General features: G+C 44.4%; 1 protein-coding gene, 11 non-coding genes and 4 pseudogenes across 23 annotated transcripts in view; all 16 read right to left on the reverse strand.

The window, feature by feature from the left end:
- Positions 1–17,997, reverse strand: part of LOC125715510 (protein NYNRIN-like) — a 334,468-nt gene that overhangs the window by 80,078 nt on the left and 236,393 nt on the right. The gene's annotated exons all lie outside the window — the stretch shown is intronic.
- On the reverse strand, positions 649–767 carry LOC125735293 (5S ribosomal RNA). The gene has a single exon (XR_007394590.1). It is a non-coding gene; the product is annotated as a 5S ribosomal RNA (ribosomal RNA).
- On the reverse strand, positions 1,845–1,963 carry LOC125731001 (5S ribosomal RNA). The gene has a single exon (XR_007391292.1). It is a non-coding gene; the product is annotated as a 5S ribosomal RNA (ribosomal RNA).
- Positions 3,045–3,163, reverse strand: LOC125733394 (5S ribosomal RNA). Its single transcript, XR_007392741.1, has one exon. It is a non-coding gene; the product is annotated as a 5S ribosomal RNA (ribosomal RNA).
- Positions 4,241–4,359, reverse strand: LOC125734039 (5S ribosomal RNA). Its single transcript, XR_007393367.1, has one exon. It is a non-coding gene; the product is annotated as a 5S ribosomal RNA (ribosomal RNA).
- Positions 5,436–5,544, reverse strand: LOC125732177 (5S ribosomal RNA; annotated as a pseudogene).
- LOC125732224 (5S ribosomal RNA) lies at positions 6,626–6,734 on the reverse strand (annotated as a pseudogene).
- Positions 7,768–7,886, reverse strand: LOC125736309 (5S ribosomal RNA). The gene has a single exon (XR_007395591.1). It is a non-coding gene; the product is annotated as a 5S ribosomal RNA (ribosomal RNA).
- On the reverse strand, positions 8,958–9,076 carry LOC125736879 (5S ribosomal RNA). Its single transcript, XR_007396147.1, has one exon. It is a non-coding gene; the product is annotated as a 5S ribosomal RNA (ribosomal RNA).
- LOC125731657 (5S ribosomal RNA) lies at positions 10,150–10,268 on the reverse strand (annotated as a pseudogene).
- LOC125731658 (5S ribosomal RNA) lies at positions 11,342–11,460 on the reverse strand (annotated as a pseudogene).
- Positions 12,534–12,652, reverse strand: LOC125731241 (5S ribosomal RNA). Its single transcript, XR_007391523.1, has one exon. It is a non-coding gene; the product is annotated as a 5S ribosomal RNA (ribosomal RNA).
- Positions 13,730–13,848, reverse strand: LOC125733874 (5S ribosomal RNA). The gene has a single exon (XR_007393207.1). It is a non-coding gene; the product is annotated as a 5S ribosomal RNA (ribosomal RNA).
- LOC125735802 (5S ribosomal RNA) lies at positions 14,926–15,044 on the reverse strand. The gene has a single exon (XR_007395090.1). It is a non-coding gene; the product is annotated as a 5S ribosomal RNA (ribosomal RNA).
- Positions 16,124–16,242, reverse strand: LOC125736247 (5S ribosomal RNA). The gene has a single exon (XR_007395531.1). It is a non-coding gene; the product is annotated as a 5S ribosomal RNA (ribosomal RNA).
- Positions 17,321–17,439, reverse strand: LOC125729508 (5S ribosomal RNA). Its single transcript, XR_007389942.1, has one exon. It is a non-coding gene; the product is annotated as a 5S ribosomal RNA (ribosomal RNA).

Raw genomic sequence — 17,997 nt, forward strand, 5'->3', positions numbered from 1 at the left:
AGCTACACACACCAACAAGTCCATACTGCAGGCTGCAGCCAGAACAATTTTCTACATTCAAACATCGACGGCCTCTTCTCTCTAAAAATTCACCAGACCGCTTCTACCACCAGCAAAGAAGTTTCCATCCCTAATTCCTCTGTGATTCCCACTAACCTAAGCATTAAGCTGGCATTGAAGGGTGTGAATTACCCCGGCCAACCTGTTCTTTTAAATACAGCTTTTAGCAAGTTTTGAAAGGAGAAGAGCAGAACTTGCTATGCCAATAATATCGAGTCTTCTGTGGCGAAGTGGTTTTTGCATAGAAAACAAAGCGGTCAGTTGAAGAGGAATAATATCAGTACTTTGTTTAAAACTGTGTGTAAAAAGCTGTCTCTTTATCATTAACAATAAGTTGTAAAACGTGAATGGGGAGTGACAGTCTTCAAGTTTGTGAGAAGATCGCGCCCTGGTGGAATAAAGGCACGAACAGCTTACAGCACCTAGAATTACCAGGAAGTATTTAGAGTAAAACGGTTTCTAAAAGCTGCCTTTATGAATGAGAGAAAAAAAAAAAATATATATATAAAATAGTAAAATGGAAGGGGAGTGATAGATTTAAATTAATCGTGAAGTGGAGCGCCCCCTGTATAAAGTAAAAGTGAGAAAAGCTTACAGCACCTGGTATTCCCAGGTGGTCTCCCATCCAAGTACTAACCAGACCCTACCCTGCTTAGCTTCCAAGATCGGACTAGATCGGGCGTGTTCAGGGTGGTATGGCCGTAAGCGAGAGACGCTACCAAAAACAGCCCTTTTGCATTACACACCTCTATACATGCCAGTTGGTCCCATTGGATCCTACTAATGTTCTTTTTTTTTTTTTTATCTGACTCACACTGCAGCCCCACCATCCAATCGGCAGCGCCGGACCCACACCAAACATTCACCAAACTACTCAGCCGGCAGCATACCACAATTATTCCATTCTTTCCGCATCCGCACACTTCCTTCTTTTTAACTCCTTTTCACTACCGCACAGGTTAATCGCCGCACGTCCCCCGCCGGCAAACATTACTCCTTTGCCTACTGCATGCAGGCTTCTCTTAACGACCCTCTGTTATCAACTCCGCTAACAGCCACAAAATCTCCGCCGCACGAAGCCCACTGGAAGCTGCTGAGTCACATGCTTCCCCAAAACGTCGGGCTGTCAGAACACTGGGAGCTACACACACCAACAAGTCCATACTGCAGGCTGCAGCCAGAACAATTTTCTACATTCAAACATCGACGGCCTCTTCTCTCTAAAAATTCACCAGACCGCTTCTACCACCAGCAAAGAAGTTTCCATCCCTAATTCCTCTGTGACTCCCACTAACCTAAACATTAAGCTGGCATTGAAGGGTGTGAATTACCCCGGCCAATCTGTTCTTTTAAATACAGCTTTTAGCAAGTTTTGAAAGGAGAAGAGCAGAACTTGCTATGCCAATAATATCGAGTCTTCTATGGCGAAGTGGTTTTTGCATAGAAAACAAAGCGGTCAGTTGAAGAGCAATAATATCAGTACTTTGTTTAAAACTGTGTGTAAAAAGCTGTCTCTTTATCATTAACAATAAGTTGTAAAACGTGAATGGGGAGTGACAGTCTTCAAGTTTGTGAGAAGATCGCGCCCTGGTGGAATAAAGGCACGAACAGCTTAGAGCACCTTGAATTACCAGGAAGTATTTAGAGTAAAACGGTGTGTAAAAGCTACCTTTATGAATGAGAGAAAAATATATATATATATAAAATAGTAAAATGGAAGGGGAGTGATAGATTTAAATTAATCGTGAAGTGGAGCGCCCCCTGTATAAAGTAAAAGTGAGAAAAGCTTACAGCACCTGGTATTCCCAGGAGGTCTCCCATCCAAGTACTAACCAGACCCTAGCCTGCTTAGCTTACGAGATCCGATGAGATCTGGCGTGTTCAGGGTGGTATGGCCATAAGCGAGAGACGCTACCAAAAACAGCCCTTTTGCATTACACGCGTCTATACATGCCAGTTAGTCCCATTGGATCCTACTCCTGGTTTTTTTTTTTTTTTATCTGACTCACACTGCAGCACCACCATCCAATGGGCAGCGCCGGACCCACACCAAACATTCACCAAACTACTCAGCCGGCAGCCTACCACAATTATTCCATTCTTTCCGCATCCGCACACTTCCTTCTTTTTAACTCCTTTTCACTACCGCACAGGTTAATCGCCGCACGTCCCCCGCCGGAAAACATTACTCCTTTGCCTACTGCATGCAGGCTTCTCTTAACGACCCTCTGTTATCAACTCCGCTAACAGCCACAAAATCTCCGCTGCACGAAGCCCACTGGTAGCTGCTGAATCACATGCTTCCCCAAAACGTCGCGCTGTCAGAACACTGGGAGCTACACACACCAACAAGTCCATACTGCAGGCTGCAGCCAGAACAGTTTTTTACATTCAAACATCGACGGCCTCTTCTCTCTAAAAATTCAACAGACCGCTTCTACCACCAGCAAAGAAGTTTCCATCCCTAATTCCTCTGTGATTCCCACTAACCTAAACATTAAGCTGGCATTGAAGGGTGTGAATTACCCCGGCCAATCTGTTCTTTTAAATACAGCTTTTAGCAAGTTTTGAAAGGAGAAGAGCAGAACTTGCTATGCCAATAATATCGAGTCTTCTGTGGCGAAGTGGTTTTTGCATAGAAAACAAAGCGGTCAGTTGAAGAGGAATAATATCAGTACTTTGTTTAAAACTGTGTGTAAAAAGCTGTCTCTTTATCATTAACAATAAGTTGTAAAACGTGAATGGGGAGTGACAGTCTTCAAGTTTGTGAGAAGATCGCGCCCTGGTGGAATAAAGGCACGAACAGCTTACAGCACCTAGAATTACCAGGAAGTATTTAGAGTAAAACGGTTTCTAAAAGCTGCCTTTATGAATGAGAGAAAAAAAATATATATATATATATAAAATAGTAAAATGGAAGGGGAGTGATAGATTTAAATTAATCGTGAAGTGGAGCGCCCCCTGTATAAAGTAAAAGTGAGAAAAGCTTACAGCACCTGGTATTCCCAGGTGGTCCCCCATCCAAGTACTAACCAGACCCTACCCTGCTTAGCTTCCGAGATCAGACGAGATCAGGCGTGTTCAGGGTGGTATGGCCGTAAGCGAGAGATGCTACCAAAAACAGCCCTTTTGCATTACACGCCTCTGTACATGCCAGTTGGTCCCATTGGATCCTACTAATGTTCTTTTTTTTTTTTTTATCTGACTCACACTGCAGCCCCACCATCCAATCGGCAGCGCCGGACCCACACCAAACATTCACCAAACTACTCAGCCAGCAGCCTAGCACAATTATTCCATTCTTTCCGCATCCGCACACTTCCTTCTTTTTAACTCCTTTTCACTACCGCACAGGTTAATCGCCGCACGTCCCCCGCCGGCAAACATTACTCCTTTGCCTACTGCATGCAGGCTTCTCTTAACGACCCGCTGTTATCAACTCCGCTAACAGCCACAAAATCTCCGCCGCACGAAGCCCACTGGTAGCTGCTGAATCACATGCTTCCCCAAAACGTCACGCTGTCAGAACACTGGGAGCTACACACACCAACAAGTCTATACTGCAGGCTGCAGCCAGAACTATTTTCTACATTCAAACATCGACGGCCTCTTCTCTCTAAAAATTCACCAGACCGCTTCTACCACCAGCAAAGAAGTTTCCATCCCTAATTCCTCTGTGACTCCCACTAACCTAAACATTAAGCTGGCATTGAAGGGTGTGAATTACCCCGGCAAATCTGTTCTTTTAAATACAGCTTTTAGCAAGTTTTGAAAGGAGAAGAGCAGAACTTGCTATGCCAATAATATCGAGTCTTCTGTGGCGAAGTGGTTTTTGCATAGAAAACAAAGCGGTCAGTTGAAGAGGAATAATATCAGTACTTTGTTTAAAACTGTGTGTAAAAAGCTGTCTCTTTATCATTAACAATAAGTTGTAAAACGTGAATGGGGAGAGACAGTCTTCAAGTTTGTGAGAAGATCGCGCCCTGGTGGAATAAAGGCACGAACAGCTTACAGCACCTTGAATTACCAGGAAGTATTTAGAGTAAAACGGTGTGTAAAAGCTACCTTTATGAATGAGAGAAAAATATATATATATATAAAATAGTAAAATGGAAGGGGAGTGATAGATTTAAATTAATCGTGAAGTGGAGCGCCCCCTGTATAAAGTAAAAGTGAGAAAAGCTTAAAGCACCTGGTATTCCCAGGAGGTCTCCCATCCAAGTACTAACCAGACCCTACCCTGCTTGGCTTCCGAGATCGGATGAGATCGGGCGTGTTCAGGGTGGTATGGCCATAAGCGAGAGACGCTACCAAAAACAGCCCTTTTGCATTACACGCGTCTATACATGCCAGTTAGTCCCATTGGATCCTACTCCTGGTTTTTTTTTTTTTTTTATCTGACTCACACTGCAGCACCACCATCCAATCGGCAGCGCCGGACCCACACCAAACATTCACCAAACTACTCAGCCGGCAGCCTACCACAATTATTCCATTCTTTCCGCATCCGCACACTTCCTTCTCTTTAACTCCTTTTCACTACCGCACAGGTTAATCGCCGCACGTCCCCCGCCGGCAAACATTACTCCTTTGCCTACTGCATGCAGGCTTCTCTTAACGACCCTCTGTTATCAACTCCGCTAACATCGACAAAATCTCCGCCGCACGAAGCCCACTGGTAGCTGCTGAATCACATGCTTCCCCAAAACGTCGCGCTGTCAGAACACTGGGAGCTACACACACCAACAAGTCCATACTGCAGGCTGCAGCCAGAACAATTTTCTACATTCAAACACCGACAGCCTCTTCTCTCTAAAAATTCACCAGACCGCTTCTACCACCAGCAAAGAAGTTTCCATCCCTAATTCCTCTGTGATTCCCACTAACCTAAACATTAAGCTGGCATTGAAGGGTGTGAATTACCCCGGCCAATCTGTTCTTTTAAATACAGCTTTTAGCAAGTTTTGAAAGGAGAAGAGCAGAACTTGCTATGCCAATAATATCGAGTCTTCTGTGGCGAAGTGGTTTTTGCATAGAAATCAAAGCGGTCAGTTGAAGAGGAATAATATCAGTACTTTGTTTAAAACTGTGTGTAAAAAGCTGTCTCTTTATCATTAACAATAAGTTGTAAAATGTGAATGGGGAGTGACAGTCTTCAAGTTTGTGAGAAGATCGCGCCCTGGTGGAATAAAGGCACGAACAGCTTACAGCACCTAGAATTACCAGGCAGTATTTAGAGTAAAACGGTGTGTAAAGGCTGCCTTTATGAATGAGAGAAAAAAAATATATATATAAAATAGTAAAATGGAAGGGGAGTGATAGATTTAAATTAATCGTGAAGTGGAGTGCCCCCTGTATAAAGTAAAAGTGAGAAAAGCTTACAGCACGTGGTATTCCCAGGCAGTCTCCCATCCAAGTACTAACCAGACCCTACCCCACTTAGCTTCCGAGATCAGGCGTGTTCAGGGTGGTATGGCCGTTAGCGAGAGATGGTAACAAAAACAGCCCTTTTGCATTACACGCCTCTATACATGCCAGTTAGTCCCATTGGATCCTACTCCTGTTTTTTTTTTTTTTTATCTGACTCACACTGCAGCACCACCATCCAATCGGCAGCGCCGGACCCACACCAAACATTCACCAAACTACTCAGCCGGCAGCCTACCACAATTATTCCATTCTTTCCGCATCTGCACACTTCCTTCTCTTTAAGTCCTTTTCACTACCACACAGGTTAATCGCCGCACGTCCCCCGACGGCAAACATTACTCCTTTGCCTACCTCATGCAGGCTTCTCTTAACGACCCTCTGTTATCAACTCCGCTAACAGCCACAAAATCTCTGCCGCACGAAGCCCACTGGTAGCTGTTGAATCACATGCTTCCCCAAAACGTCACGCTGTCAGAACACTGGGAGCTACACACGCCAACAAGTCCATACTGCAGGCTGCAGCCAGAACAACAATTTTCTACATTGAAACATCGACGGCCTCTTCTCTCTAAAAATTCACCAGACCGCTTCTACCATCAGCAAAGAAGTTTCCATCCCTAATTCCTCTGTGATTCCCACTAACCTAAACATTAATCTGGCATTGAAGGGTGTGAATTACCCCACCCAACCTGCTCTTTTAAATACAGCTTTTAGCAAGTTTTGAAAGGAGGAGAAGAGCAGACCTTGCTATGCCAATAATATCAAGTCTTCTGTGGCGAAGTGGTTTTTGCATAGAAAACAAAGCGGTGAGTTGAAGAGGAATTATATCAGTACTTTGTTTAAAACTGTGTGTAAAAAGCTGTCTCTTTATTATTAACAATAAGTTGTAAAACGTGAATGGGGAGTGACAGTCTTCAAGTTTGTGAGAAGATCGCGCCCTGGTGGAATAAAGGCACGAACAGCTTACAGCAGCTATAATTACCAGGCAGTATTTAGAGTAAAACGTGTGTAAAAGCTGCCTTTATGGATGAGAGAAAAAAGAAATATATATATAAAATAGTAAAATGGAAGGGGAGTAATAGATTTAAATTAATCGTGAAGTGGAGCGCCCCCTGTATAAAGTAAAAGTGAGAAAAGCTTACAGCACCGGGTATTCCCAGGAGGTCTCCCATCCAAGTACTAACCAGACGCTACCCTGCTTGGCTTCCGAGATCAGACGTGTTCAGGGTGGTATGGCCGTGAGCGAGAAAAACTACCAAAAACAGCCCTTTTGCATTACACGCCTCTATACATGCCAGTTTGTCCCATTGGATCCTACTCCTGTTTTTTTTTTTTTTTTTATCTGACTCACACTGCAGCCCAACCATCCAATCGGCAGTGCCGGAACCACACCAAACATTCACCAAACTACTCAGCCGGCAGCCTACCACAATTATTCCATTCTTTCCGCATCCACACACTTCCTTCTCTTTAACTCCTCTTCACTACCGCACAGGTTAATCGCCGCACGTCCCCCGCCGGCAAACATTACTCCTTTGCCTACCGCATGCAGGCTTCTCTTAATGACCTTCTGTTATCAACTCCACTAACAGCCACAAAATCTCCGCCGCACGAAGCCCACTGGTAGCTGCTGAATCACATGCTTCCCCAAAACGTCGTGCTGTCAGAACACTGGGAGCTACACACACCAACAAGTCCATACTGCAGGCTGCAGCCAGAACAATTTTCTACATTCAAACATTGACGGCCTCTTCTCTCTAAAAATTCACCAGACCGCTTCTACCACCAGCAAAGAAGTTTCCATCCCTAATTCCTCTGTGATTCCCACTAACCTAAACATTAAATACAGCTTTTAGCAAGTTTTGAAAGGAGAAGAGCAGAACTTGCTATGCCAATAATATCGAGTCTTCTGTGGCGAAGTGGTTTTTGCATAGAAAACAAAGCGGTCAGTTGAAGAGGAATAATATCAGTACTTTGTTTAAAACTGTGTGTAAAAAGCTGTCTCTTTATCATTAACAATAAGTTGTAAAACGTGAATGGGGAGTGACAGTCTTCAAGTTTGTGAGAAGATCGCGCCCTGGTGGAATAAAGGCACGAACAGCTTACAGCACCTAGAATTACCAGGAAGTATTTAGAGTAAAACGGTTTCTAAAAGCTGCCTTTATGAATGAGAGAAAAAAAAAATATATATATATAAAATAGTAAAATGGAAGGGGAGTGATAGATTTAAATTAATCGTGAAGTGGAGTGCCCCCTGTATAAAGTAAAAGTGAGAAAAGCTTACAGCACCTGGTATTCCCAGGAGGTCTCCCATCCAAGTACTAACCAGACCCTAGCCTGATTAGCTTCCGAGATCAGATGAGATCGGGCGTGTTCAGGGTGGCATGGCCATAAGCGAGAGACGCTACCAAAAACAGCCCTTTTGCATTACACGCCTCTATACATGCCAGTTGGTCCCATTGGATCCTACTAATGTTTTTTTTTTTTTTTTTATCTGACTCACACTGCAGTCCCACCATCCAATCAGCAGCGCCGGACCCACACCAAACATTCACCAAACTACTCAGCCGGCAGCCTACCACAATTATTCCATTCTTTCCGCATCCGCACACTTCCTTCTTTTTAACTCCTTTTCACTACCGCACAGGTTAATCGCCGCACATCCCCCGCCGGCAAACATTACTCCTTTGCCTACTGCATGCAGGCTTCTCTTAACGACCCTCTGTTATCAACTCCGCTAACAGCCACAAAATCTCCGCCGCACGAAGCCCACTGGTAGCTGCTGAATCACATGCTTCCCCAAAACGTCACGCTGTCAGAACACTGGGAGCTACACACACTAACAAGTCCATACTGCAGGCTGCAGCCAGAACAATTTTCTACATTCAAACATCGACGGCCTCTTCTCTCTAAAAATTCACCAGACCGCTTCTACCACCAGCAAAGAAGTTTCCATCCCTAATTCCTCTGTGATTCCCACTAACCTAAACATTAAGCTGGCATTGAAGGGTGTGAATTACCCCGGCCAATCTGTTCTTTTAAATACAGCTTTTAGCAAGTTTTGAAAGGAGAAGAGCAGAACTTGCTATGCCAATAATATCGAGTCTTCTGTGGCGAAGTGGTTTTTGCATAGAAAACAAAGCGGTCAGTTGAAGAGGAATAATATCAGTACTTTGTTTAAAACTGTGTGTAAAAAGCTGTTTCTTTATCATTAACAATAAGTTGTAAAACGTGAATGGGGAGTGACAGTCTTCAAGTTTGTGAGAAGATCGTGCCCTGGTGGAATAAAGGCACGAACAGCTTACAGCACATAGAATTACCAGGCAGTATTTAGAGTAAAACGTGTGAAAGCTGCCTTCATGAATGAGAGAAAAAAGAAATATATAAAATAGTAAAATGGAAGGGGAGTGATAGATTTAAATTAATCGTGAGGTGGAGTGCCCCCTGTATAAAGTAAAAGTGAGAAAAGCTTACAGCACGTGGTATTCCCAGGCAGTCTCCCATCCAAGTACTAACCAGACCCTACCCCGCTTAGCTTCCGAGATCAGACGAGATCGGGCGTGTTCAGGGTGGTATGGCCATAAGCGAGAACCGCGAACAAAAACAGCCCTTCTGCATTACACGCCTCTATACATGCCAGTTAGTCCCATTGGATCCTACTCCCGTTTTTTTTTTTTTTTTTATCTGACTCACACTGCAGCACCACCATCCAATCGGCAGCGCTGCACCCACACCAAACATTCACCAAACTACTCAGCCGGCAGCCTACCACAATTATTCCATTCTTTCCGCATCCGCACACTTCCTTCTCTTTAAGTCCTTTTCACTACCGAACAGGTTAATCGCCGCACGTCCCCCGCCGGCAAACATTACTCATTTGCCTACCGCATGCAGGCTTCTCTTAAAGACCCTCTGTTATCAACTCCGCTAACAGCCACAAAATCTCCGCCGCACGAAGCCCACTGGTTGCTGTTGAATCACATGCTTCCCCAAAATGTCACGCTGTCAGAACACTGGGAGCTACACACGCCAACAAGTCCATACCGCAGGCTGCAGCCAGAACAATTTTCTACATTCAAACATCGACGGCGTCTTCTCTCTAAAAATTCACCAGACCGCTTCTACCACCAGCAAAGAAGTTTCCATCCCTAATTCCTCTGTGATTCCCACTAACCTAAACATTAAGCTGGCATTGAAGGGTGTGAATTACCCCGGCCAATCTGTTCTTTTAAATACAGCTTTTAGCAAGTTTTGAAAGGAGAAGAGCAGAACTTGCTATGCCAATAATATCGAGTCTTCTGTGGCGAAGTGGTTTTTGCATAGAAAACAAAGCGGTCCGTTGAAGAGGAATAATATCAGTACTTTGTTTAAAACTGTGTGTAAAAAGCTGTCTCTTTATCATTAACAATAAGTTGTAAAACGTGAATGTGGAGTGACAGTCTTCAAGTTTGTGAGAAGATCGCGCCCTGGTGGAATAAAGGCACGAACAGCTTACAGCACCTAGAATTACCAGGCAGTATTTAGAGTAAAACGTGTGTAAAAGCTGCCTTCATGAATGAGAGAAAAAAGAAATATATAAAATAGTAAAATAGAAGGGGAGTGATAGATTTAAATTAATCGTGAGATGGAGTGCCCCCTGTATAAAGTAAAAGTGAGAAAAGCTTACAGCACGTGGTATTCCCAGGCAGTCTCCCATCCAAGTACTAACAAGACCCTACCCCACTTAGCTTCCGAGATCAGACGAGATCGGGCGTGTTCAGGGTGGTATGGCCATAAGCGAGAGCGGCGAACAAAAACAGCCCTTTTGCATTACACGCCTCTATACATGCCAGTTAGTCCCATTGGATCCTACTCCTGTTTTTTTTTTTTTTTTTATCTGACTCACACTGCAGCACCACCATCCAATCGGCAGCGCCGCACCAACACCAAACATTCACCAAACTACTCAGCCGGCAGCCTACCACAATTATTCCATTCTTTCCGCATCCGCACACTTCCTTCTCTTTAAGTCCTTTTCACTACCGAACAGGTTAATCGCCGCACGTCCCCCGCCGGCAAACATTACTCATTTGCCTACCGCATGCAGGCTTCTCTTAAAGACCCTCTGTTATCAACTCCGCTAACAGCCACAAAATCTCCGCCGCACGAAGCCCACTGGTTGCTGTTGAATCACATGCTTCCCCAAAATGTCACGCTGTCAGAACACTGGGAGCTACACACGCCAAAAAGTCCATACCGCAGGCTGCAGCCAGAACAATTTTCTACATTCAAACATCGACGGCGTCTTCTCTCTAAAAATTCACCAGACCGCTTCTACCACCAGCAAAGAAGTTTCCATCCCTAATTCCTCTGTGATTCCCACTAACCTAAACATTAAGCTGGCATTGAAGGGTGTGAATTACCCCGGCCAATCTGTTCTTTTAAATACAGCTTTTAGCAAGTTTTGAAAGGAGAAGAGCAGAACTTGCTATGCCAATAATATCGAGTCTTCTGTGGCGAAGTGGTTTTTGCATAGAAAACAAAGCGGTCCGTTGAAGAGGAATAATATCAGTACTTTGTTTAAAACTGTGTGTAAAAAGCTGTCTCTTTATCATTAACAATAAGTTGTAAAACGTGAATGTGGAGTGACAGTCTTCAAGTTTGTGAGAAGATCGCGCCCTGGTGGAATAAAGGCACGAACAGCTTACAGCACCTAGAATTACCAGGCAGTATTTAGAGTAAAACGTGTGTAAAAGCTGCCTTCATGAATGAGAGAAAAAAGAAATATATAAAATAGTAAAATAGAAGGGGAGTGATAGATTTAAATTAATCGTGAGGTGGAGTGCCCCCTGTATAAAGTAAAAGTGAGAAAAGCTTACAGCACGTGGTATTCCCAGGCAGTCTCCCATCCAAGTACTAACAAGACCCTACCCCACTTAGCTTCCGAGATCAGACGAGATCGGGCGTGTTCAGGGTGGTATGGCCATAAGCGAGAGCGGCGAACAAAAACAGCCCTTTTGCATTACACGCCTCTATACATGCCAGTTAGTCCCATTGGATCCTACTCCTGTTTTTTTTTTTTTTTTTATCTGACTCACACTGCAGCACCACCATCCAATCGGCAGCGCCGCACCAACACCAAACATTCACCAAACTACTCAGCCGGCAGCCTACCACAATTATTCCATTCTTTCCGCATCCGCACACTTCCTTCTCTTTAAGTCCTTTTCACTACCGAACAGGTTAATCGCCGCACGTCCCCCGCCGGCAAACATTACTCATTTGCCTACCGCATGCAGGCTTCTCTTAAAGACCCTCTGTTATCAACTCCGCTAACAGCCACAAAATCTCCGCCGCACGAAGCCCACTGGTTGCTGTTGAATCACATGCTTCCCCAAAATGTCACGCTGTCAGAACACTGGGAGCTACACACGCCAACAAGTCCATACTGCAGGCTGCAGCCAGAACAATTTTCTACACTGAAACATCGACGGCCTCTTCTCTCTAAAAATTCACCAGACCGCTTCTACCACCAGCAAAGAAGTTTCCATCCCTAATTCCTCTGTGATTCCCACTAACCTAAACATTAAGCTGGCATTGAAGGGTGTGAATTACCCCGGCCAACCTGCTCTTTTAAATACAGCTTTTACCAAGTTTTGAAAGGAGGAGAAGAGCAGATAATATGCCAATAATATCGAATATTCTGTGGCGAAGTGGTTTTTGCATAGAAAACAAAGCGGTGAGTTTAAGAGGAATTATATCAGTACTTTGTTTAAAACTGTGTGTAAAAAGCTGTCTCTTTATTATTAACAATAAGTTGTAAAACGTGAATGGGGAGTGACAGTCTTCAAGTTTGTGAGAAGATCGTGCCCTGGTGGAATAAAGGCACGAACAGCTTACAGCACCTAGAATTACCAGGCAGTATTTAGAGTAAAACGTGTGTAAAAGCTGCCTTTATGAATGAGAGAAAAAAGAAATATATAAAATAGTAAAATGGAAGGGGAGTGATAGATTTAAATTAATCGTGAGGTGGAGTGCCCCCTGTATGAAGTAAAAGTGAGAAAAGCTTACAGCACTTGGTATTCCCAGGCAGTCTCCCATTGAAGTACTAACCAGACCCTACCCCGCTTAGCTTCCGAGATCAGACGAGATCGGGCGTGTTCAGGGTGGTAGGGCCATAAGCGAGAGCGGCGAACAAAAACAGCCCTTTTGCATTACACGCCTCTATACATGCCAGTTAGTCCCATTGGATCCTACTCCTGTTTTTTTTTTTTTTTATCTGACTCACACTGCAGCACCACCATCCAATCGGCAGCGCCGCACCCACACCAAACATTCACCAAACTACTCAGCCGGCAGCCTACCACAATTATTCCATTCTTTCCGCATCCGCACACTTCCTTCTCTTTAAGTCCTTTTCACTACCGAACAGGTTAATCGCCGCACGTCCCCCGCCGGCAAACATTACTCATTTGCCTACCGCATGCAGGCTTCTCTTAACGACCCTCTGTTATCAACTCCGCTAACAGCCACAAAATCTCCGCCGCACGAAGCCCACTGGTAGCTGCTGAATCACATGCTTCCCCAAAACGTCGCGCTGTCAGAACACTGGGAGCTACACACACCAACAAGTCCATACTGCAGGCTGCAGCCAGAACAATTTTCTACATTCAAACATCGACGGCCTCTTCTCTCTAAAAATTCACCAGACCGCTTCTACCACCAGCAAAGAAGTTTCCATCCCTAATTCCTCTGTGATTCCCACTAACCTAAACATTAAGCTGGCATTGAAGGGTGTGAATTACCCCGGCCAATCTGTTCTTTTAAATACAGCTTTTAGCAAGTTTTGAAAGGAGAAGAGCAGAACTTGCTATGCCAATAATATCGAGTCTTCTGTGGCGAAGTGGTTTTTGCATAGAAAACAAAGCGGTCAGTTGAAGAGGAATAATATCAGTACTTTCTTTAAAACTGTGTGTAAAAAGCTGTCTCTTTATCATTAACAATAAGTTGTAAAACGTGAATGGGGAGTGACAGTCTTCAAGTTTGTGAGAAGATCGCGCCCTGGTGGAATAAAGGTACGAACAGCTTACAGCACCTAGAATTAGCAGGAAGTATTTAGAGTAAAACGGTGTGTAAAAGCTGCCTTTATGAATGAGAGAAAAAAATATATATATATATAAAATAGTAAAATGGAAGGGGAGTGATAGATTTAAATTAATCGTGAAGTGGAGCGCCCCCTGTATAAAGTAAAAGTGAGAAAAGCTTACAGCACCTGGTATTCCCAGGAGGTCTCCCATCCAAGTATTAACCAGACCCTACCCTGCTTAGCTTCCGAGATCAGATGAGATCGGGCGTGTTCAGGGTGGTATGGCCGCAAGCGAGAGACGCTACCAAAAACAGCCCTTTTGCATTACACGCCTCTATACATGCCAGTTAGTCCCATTGGATCCTACTCCTGTTTTTTTTTTTTTTTATCTGACTCACACTGCAGCCCCACCATCCAATCGGCAGCGCCGGACCCACACCAAACATTCACCAAACTACTCAGCCGGCAGCCTACCACAATTATTCCATTCTTTCCGCATCCGCACACTTCCTTCTTTTTAACTCCTTTTCACTACCGCACAGGTTAATCGCCGCACGTCCCCCGCCGGCAAACATTACTCCTTTGCCTACTGCATGCAGGCTTCTCTTAACGACCCTCTGTTATCAACTCCGCTAACAGCCACAAAATCTCCGCCGCACGAAGCCCACTGGTAGCTGCTGAATCACATGCTTCCCCAAAACGTCGCGCTGTCAGAACACTGGGAGCTACACACACCAACAAGTCCATACTGCAGGCTGCAGCCAGAACAATTTTCTACATTCAAACATCGACGGCCTCTTCTCTCTAAAAATTCACCAGACCGCTTCTACCACCAGCAAAGAAGTTTCCATCCCTAATTCCTCTGTGATTCCCACTAACCTAAACATTAAGCTGGCATTGAAGGGTGTGAATTACCCCGGCCAATCTGTTCTTTTAAATACAGCTTTTAGCAAGTTTTGAAAGGAGAAGAGCAGAACTTGCTATGCCAATAATATCGAGTCTTCTGTGGCGAAGTGGTTTTTGCATAGAAAACAAAGCGGTCAGTCGAAGAGGAATAATATCAGTACTTTGTTTAAAACTGTGTGTAAAAAGCTGTCTCTTTATCATTAACAATAAGTTGTAAAACGTGAATGGGGAGTGACAGTCTTCAAGTTTGTGAGAAGATCGCGCCCTGGTGGAATAAAGGTACGAACAGCTTACAGCACCTAGAATTACCAGGAAGTATTTAGAGTAAAACGGTGTGTAAAAGCTGCCTTTATGAATGAGAGAAAAAAATATATATATATATAAAATAGTAAAATGGAAGGGGAGTGATAGATTTAAATTAATCGTGAAGTGGAGCGCCCCCTGTATAAAGTAAAAGTGAGAAAAGCTTACAGCACCTGGTATTCCCAGGAGGTCTCCCATCCAAGTATTAACCAGACCCTAGCCTGCTTAGCTTCCGAGATCAGATGAGATCGGGCGTGTTCAGGGTGGTATGGCCGCAAGCGAGAGACGCTACCAAAAACAGCCCTTTTGCATTACACGCCTCTATACATGCCAGTTAGTCCCATTGGATCCTACTCCTGTTTTTTTTTTTTTTTTTATCTGACTCACACTGCAGCCCCACCATCCAATCGGCAGCGCCGGACCCACACCAAACATTCACCAAACTACTCAGCCGGCAGCCTACCACAATTATTCCATTCTTTCCGCATCCGCACACTTCCTTCTTTTTAACTCCTTTTCACTACCGCACAGGTTAATCGCCGCACGTCCCCCGCCGGCAAACATTACTCCTTTGCCTACTGCATGCAGGCTTCTCTTAACGACCCTCTGTTATCAACTCCGCTAACAGCCACAAAATCTCCGCCGCACGAAGCCCACTGGTAGCTGCTGAATCACATGCTTCCCCAAAACGTCGCGCTGTCAGAACACTGGGAGCTACACACACCAACAAGTCCATACTGCAGGCTGCAGCCAGAACAATTTTCTACATTCAAACATCGACGGCCTCTTCTCTCTAAAAATTCACCAGACCGCTTCTACCACCAGCAAAGAAGTTTCCATCCCTAATTCCTCTGTGATTCCCACTAACCTAAACATTAAGCTGGCATTGAAGGGTGTGAATTACCCCGGCCAATCTGTTCTTTTAAATACAGCTTTTAGCAAGTTTTGAAAGGAGAAGAGCAGAACTTGCTATGCCAATAATATCGAGTCTTCTGTGGCGAAGTGGTTTTTGCACAGAAAACAAAGCGGTCAGTTGAAGAGGAATAATATCAGTACTTTGTTTAAAACTGTGTGTAAAAAGCTGTCTCTTTATCATTAACAATAAGTTGTAAAACGTGAATGGGGAGTGACAGTCTTCAAGTTTGTGAGAAGATCGCGCCCTGGTGGAATAAAGGTACGAACAGCTTACAGCACCTAGAATTACCAGGAAGTATTTAGAGTAAAACGGTGTGTAAAAGCTGCCTTTATGAATGAGAGAAAAAAAAATATATATATATAAAATAGTAAAATGGAAGGGGAGTGATAGATTTAAATTAATCGTGAAGTGGAGCGCCCCCTGTATAAAGTAAAAGTGAGAAAAGCTTACAGCACCTGGTATTCCCAGGTGGTCTCCCATCCAAGTACTAACCAGACCCTACCCTGCTTAGCTTCCAAGATCAGACAAGATCAGGCGTGTTCAGGGTGGTATGGCCGTAAGCAAGAGATGCTGCCAAAAACAGCCCTTTTGCATTACACGCGTCTATACATGCCAGTTAGTCCCATTGGATCCTATTCCTGTTTTTTTTTTTTTTTATCTAACTCACACTGCAGCCCCACCATCCAATCGGCAGCGCCGGACCCACACCAAACATTCACCAAACTACTCAGCCGGCAGCCTACCACAATTATTCCATTCTTTCCGCATCCGCACACTTCCTTCTTTTTAACTCCTTTTCACTACCGCACAGGTTAATCGCCGCACGTCCCCCGCCAGCAAACATTACTCCTTTGCCTACTGCATGTAGGCTTCTCTTAACGACCCTCTGTTATCAACTCCGCTAACAGCCACAAAATCTCCGCCGCACGAAGCCCACTGGTAGCTGCTGAATCACATGCTTCCCCAAAACGTCGCGCTGTCAGAACACTGGGAGCTACACACACCAACAAGTCCATACTGCAGGCTGCAGCCAGAACTATTTTCTACATTCAAACATCGACGGCCTCTTCTCTCTAAAAATTCACCAGACCGCTTCTACCACCAGCAAAGAAGTTTCCATCCCTAATTCCTCTGTGATTCCCACTAACCTAAACATTAAGCTGGCATTGAAGGGTGTGAATTACCCCGGCCAATCTGTTCTTTTAAATACAGCTTTTAGCAAGTTTTGAAAGGAGAAGAGCAAAACTTGCTATGCCAATAATATCGAGTCTTCTGTGGCGAAGTGGTTTTTGCATAGAAAACAAAGCGGTCAGTTGAAGAGGAATAATATCAGTACTTTGTTTAAAACTGTGTGTAAAAAGCTGTCTCTTTATCATTAACAATAAGTTGTAAAACGTGAATGGGGAGTGACAGTCTTCAAGTTTGTGAGAAGATCGCGCCCTGGTGGAATAATGGCACGAACAGCTTACAGCACCTAGAATTACCAGGAAGTATTTAGAGTAAAACGGTTTCTAAAAGCTGCCTTTATGAATGAGAGAAAAAAAAAATATATATATATAAAATAGTAAAATGGAAGGGGAGTGATAGATTTAAATTAATCGTGAAGTGGAGCGCCCCCTGTATAAAGTAAAAGTGAGAAAAGCTTACAGCACCTGGTATTCCCAGGTGGTCTCCCATCCAAGTACTAACCAGACCCTACCCTGTTCAGCTTACAAGATCAGACGAGATTGGGCGTGTTCAGGGTGGTATGGCCGTAAGCGAGAGATGCTACCAAAAACAGCTCTTTTGCATTACACGCGTCTATACATGCCAGTTAGTCCCATTGGATCCTACTCCTGGTTTTTTTTTTTTTATCTGACTCACACTGCAGCCCCACCATCCAATCGGCAGCGCCGGACCCACACCAAACATTCACCAAACTACTCAGCCGGCAGCCTACCACAATTATTCCATTCTTTCCGCATCCGCACACTTCCTTCTTTTTAACTCCTTTTCACTACCGCACAGGGTTAATCGCCGCACGTCCCCCGCCGGCAAACATTACTCCTTTGCCTACTGCATGTAGGCTTCTCTTAACGACCCTCTGTTATCAACTCCGCTAACAGCCACAAAATCTCCGCCGCACGAAGCCCACTGGTAGCTGCTGAATCACATGCTTCCCCAAAACGTCGCGCTGTCAGAACACTGGGAGCTACACACACCAACAAGTCCATACTGCAGGCTGCAGCCAGAACAATTTTCTACATTCAAACATCGACGGCCTCTTCTCTCTAAAAATTCACCAGACCGCTTCTACCACCAGCAAAGAAGTTTCCAT

The sequence above is a fragment of the Brienomyrus brachyistius genome, chromosome 2, assembly GCF_023856365.1.
Source record: "Brienomyrus brachyistius isolate T26 chromosome 2, BBRACH_0.4, whole genome shotgun sequence".
In the NCBI taxonomy this organism is placed as follows: Eukaryota; Metazoa; Chordata; class Actinopteri; order Osteoglossiformes; family Mormyridae; genus Brienomyrus; species Brienomyrus brachyistius.